Genomic DNA, 5,265 nt, shown 5'->3' with positions numbered 1-5,265 from the left:
ATGTGTGTGTGTGTGTATGCTCCGCCAGTTTCTTTCTTTTTCTATCAATTCTCTAGCATACTGTAAGCATACACTGTATAAACAAACAGCCTCCATACTTTCCATTCAGTAATCTGGTGCTGTTGGCGAAGAGGTCATGGGTCTCACACACATACACACCCCAGAGATGGCGACATTTCAAACAAACGAAGTGGGTGAGGTGGGGGTCATCTTTTTCCTCCCGCAGCCAGCTTCCTGCTCCATTCAGCCCCTCCGTCCATGCCAGGCACGAGAGGAAGAGGAGGAGAGGAAAATGCAGCCCCATAAACACATTACTGGTCCGCTTGAGTCAGTATGGGGTTCAAGTGAAGTAGCCTCTCCCCTTTGTACAGACCCGCCCATTCAACAGCAAGCCCCTGACAGTTATGTGATGCAAAAAACTTGTAGACATGTAATGAACAAAAATTCACAGTAGTATCAAGGGCTAATGACAATAGCATTCATCACTTGCCCCATTTACACTAGCCCTATCAAGGTGGGAATATTTCACCGGTATCCTGCCGTGAAGTCTTTTGGTCCGTCAAATGCCAGCATGCTGTATGAAATGACACATTATGTAACGTAATTCAAATGATAAGGAAAAGGACATTTAAGATTTAATTTTCAAAAGATGGCCCAGCAAATAGGTACCAAAATTCAATTTGAAATGTCAAATTTGAAAATTTAAATGCATTAGCAGAAATGCTTTTTCATTTCAAAGTCAGAGCTGCATTTTTGACTCATAAATAAAATTAGTAATAAATCATCCAGATTGCATTTTCATTTTCTTCTTCAAGACTGCTCATTTTGTTACACAAATAAAAAGAAAACTGCTTTTTCGTTTTGAAGCCCTCCCCCCACAAAAAAAGGTCCAAAATTCAATTTGAATTCGCAATCCCAAGCGGCGCAGGAGAGTGACGTCAGCGGCCTCTCTTCTTCTTCAGCCCCAGTCTGACCGACCGTGCTACGCATCTACGTTAGGGGGCGGCGGTGTGCTTATTCGACACTGGAGCAAGAGAAGGGACAAGAGGAGAGTGTGAAGGCTGTGTTGGTAGCATAGACTGTGGTACATGTTTTCAGAAACAGCGGGGAAATCACCACCATGTCCAGTTCTGTACTGCGGTCAAGCCAGCCATGGTTCGTTAAATCAGCCGCACATTTTTTTTCCCGTGCGAAATTCTCTAACACTTACGGTGATCGTAATGAAGCCGCTCTGAAGAGCTGCTGGCAGTGACGGTGGGTCAGACTGCAGACTCACAGTCAGACCCATGAAACACACACGGTACTTTACAGTCACTATACCCCGTAATAAACTGAAGGTATCAGCGCTGGACCGTACGTTGACGTTGCCCCCATATTGGATGTGGCAGCTCAGCCCCGAATACAAGTCAATGGAGTGAACTTTATAAAGCTCCTTCTACAGAGTGCTATATGCTAATGTCTTCTCTCTCTCTCCCACACCCACACCCACGCACCTGCAGCGGGTCACAAAATCACCGGCCGCTTTATAGCCTGGAGCCTCGCGCCGCCCCGTTGCCAGATGATTTCGTGTACTACACGCAGTATTTGGCTTAGTCATAGTTTTGCCAAGACTAAAGCTTTTGTGCATTAACTTCTACCAGTGTTTCCCCCCTAACTCTGCTTTACTCTGCCTCCAACGACCTCCCGTGCCGCAACCGAGCCGAGACCCCTTTCCAGCTCCCAGCACCTCTGCGCGCTCCACCCGCCCGGCGCTCCTCCGAGTGCCGACACGACTTCCAGCTCTCCGGCGCCCACGGAGCGTGGCTTCCCCGTGCACACCCCCTCCTACTCTGACTTTGTCAGTGTTACAATAAACACTCCTTGCATCCAGCTACAGCCTCCTGTCCGCTTCTGGGTCTCACCTGTGCTAAAGACACCTAACATTAACAGATCAAAACAGAGTAAACGGCAGCTATCCGGTATCAAATCCACAGAGCGAGCCTCCCGAGCCTGCGCAGCCGCTCGGGAGGGGACAGGAGAGACCCCGGCGCTGCTGCAGAGGAGCCGTGGACTGCGATGACTCTGAGCAGCATGTGAATTACAATATAATCTATTTCTCGCCTTTCCCCCGATGATCTAAATTTGTCGCTAGTCGCTTTTTAGAAATAATGTCGCTAAGAGGGTCTGAAAAGTCGCTAAGTCTAGCGAGACAGTCGCCAAGTTGGCAACACTGTAGTGTTGTGTCGGTCGCAGCGTGTCGTTCAAACGAACAAATCTTTTAAGTGAACGAAGTGAATCACGTTCGCGCCGTCACTCACGTTCGCGAACGTGATTCACGTTCACGCTGATTCAAGTGACAGCGCGAACGTGATTCACGTCCTCAACAGGTCGTTCGTGAACGAGGGACGCCAGGACGTGAATCTCGTTCGCGCTGTCATTCACTCATGATTCGCGTAACTGAGGACGTGATTCTCGTTCACGTACTGTGCCGAAGTGCTAAAACTAGCGCTGTGTTGTTAACATCCGTGTAGCATCATGTTAATTGATGTTACTGTGCACAGAGGACACTTTGACCGTGTAATAATTTTAGTGCATGTATACCACTCAAAGCAGCGCTGCGTCTCCCGCGAATGTACTATAGTCCGTGAACGCACCGTCCCTCAGTAAGTGAACGTGAACCTCAGGGCTGAATGACGGATCGTTTGGCTGCTTATCAGTTCAGGGAGTTGGAGAGAACTGAACGATTCGGTGAACGAATCTTTTGAACGAATCATTTTAATGAACGGATTCTAGAGATTCAGTACAGTAAAAAGAACTGCCGTTCCCATCACTACAACACTGAAGAAGAGAGGCCGCTGACGTCACTCTCCTGCGCCGCTTGGGATTGCGAATTCAAATTGAATTTTGGACCTTTTTTTGCGGGGGGCGGGCTTCAAAACTAAAAAGCAGTTTTCTTTTTATTTGTGTAACAAAATGAGCAGTCTTGAAGAAGAAAATGAAAATGCAATCTGGATGATTTATTACTAATTTTATTTATGGGTCAAAAATGCAGCTCTGACTTTGAAATGAAAAAGCATTTCTGCTAATGCATTTTAATTTTCAAATTTGACATTTCAAATTGAATTTTGGTACCTATTTGCTGGGCCATCTTCTGAATATTAAATCTTAATTCAAATGATAAAGAAAAGGACATTTAAGTTACAAAATGAGCAGTCTCGAAGAAGAAAATGAAAATGCAATTTGGATGATTTATTACTAATTTTATTTATGAGTCAAAAAATGCAGCTACATTCTGAAAATGAAAAAGCATTTCTGTTAATGCATTTTAATTTGAATTATGGTACAAATTTGCTTTCATAGTAATGGATCTCTACTTTGACATTTAGCTGCTTCAGTACAGATGAAGAGCAACATGTATGAACATGTACTGGTACAACATACTTTATTTCCCCCAGGGTGTCCCAGCTTTAATTCTTTTTTTTTCTTTTAAACACAGCTGAATGTTTGATCTGACTGCATTTACACAGTGGCATTGACAAAATCATTCACCTGCAGTACAGTCGTAAAGAAAACACGGAATCGTGCAAATGTCAAGAGCTGTGTAGCTGATCACAATGTGGTTAGGCATGGCTTTTTACTTTGTTGCAGATTGCTTAGATCAGGGGTCACCAACATGGTACCTGCGGGCACCAGGTAGCCCCCAAGGACCCCCTGAGTAGCCCTCAGGTCTGTTCTAAAAATGAAAATTGAATATTGGTATTATCTGTTTCCCACCTTAAGTCATCGGTGATAATTATTGTGAGAAATCATTAACGTGATCAGTGTCTTCACATAGATGAGTATCATTAATCATTTAATAATCATATATAACTAAAGGCAAACTGAGCCTGTGTTATTTCAGAAGAGTGTATCAAACTGGTAGCCCTTCGTATGACTCAGTGCCCATGAAGTAGCGCCCAGTTTCAGAAAGGTTGGTGACCCCTGGCTTAGATTCTGTCATAATCTTATTCATGTCTATCCAAATAGAAATGATTTTGTGTGAATTCACACACATTAAACCTACAGAAGCAGGTTCAAGTCCAAACACCCATATTTATGTCCAACCTATTGAGACTTCTTTATGAAGTCTTTTAAACTGTGCCATCTTAACAGTGATCCGTTCCGATCATAAAACACCAGTAGCTGATTCTGCTGCTTTCATTTGTCTGTATTATTTATTTTATTATGTGCACGGAACTGTACCAACAACCTGTTGTATATGCTTCTGTGAGACTCAGTCCCATCTCTGCCTTCTGTTTACCTGATTAATCACATCAATTTGATATTAATTGAAAGGCCAAATGAAAAATCAACAAACTGTGACAAATAATGTATAATTCTCGATCAACACAAACATGGCTACACTACCATATTTGCAGGTGAATGTAGGACTTTGTGATGGAATCGAGCCCGCTGTGCTGAATAACTCTGATTGGTCAAACATAGATCTGTGTACAGCTTCAGTCAAACAGTAATCACGCCAACTAGTGTCAATGTTGGAATGATGGATTTTTCCCAGGAGACTGGGTACCTTTTTAAAGACTGTCCAGGTGGAGTTTCCAGAGCTGAACTTCACCTATTGGTCAAAATCACAGCAACAACAACTCGTGTACAGCTTCATTCACAGAATAAGTAGTTGAATTCACTTCATCAGGATAAGAGGTGGACATTTCTTAGTATGTGTATTAATGTATAAGACACAGGTTTTGTACTGAATTTGAAAAGGAACAGAGAAAGAAAGTATACGACAGGTAGTAGCGACTGACAGAATAGAGCCAGTAAACAGTAAAACAAAATGTGCTAATTGTTTTATTGCAGTTAAGGTTATTAAACAAAAACCACCAATTAATAAACACTCTGCAGAATGTCAACCATGTATTATTATTCAGTCAAATGTCAGTATTAAACAAAAAGAACAACATGTGACTGTGCTGTTTCTCCTCATCGGAAAATGTCTCAAATCCTTCCATCATTTTTAAATCCTTTATCAGTCTGATTCTCCTAATCATCCCGGTTGTTCAGATACAGTGGAAGCACGAACAGGAAATAATAAAGCTCCCACTTGAGTCCTGGAACTATTGAGTTAAACGGGACACTAAAATGTTTTATCTCACGCCATGTCCCATGCCTTTCAGTGTCGTTACTGTGCAAGGACAAAATGTAGAAGAGTAATGTTTAAGAAATACTGACTGGATTGTTATTTGTATACTTAAGTGTGTGTGTGTGTGTGTGTGTGTGTGTGTGATC

This window comes from Sparus aurata, chromosome 20 (genome assembly GCF_900880675.1).
Source record: "Sparus aurata chromosome 20, fSpaAur1.1, whole genome shotgun sequence".
Taxonomy (NCBI): Eukaryota; Metazoa; Chordata; class Actinopteri; order Spariformes; family Sparidae; genus Sparus; species Sparus aurata.
Note: the sequence above shows the minus strand (reverse complement) of the source record.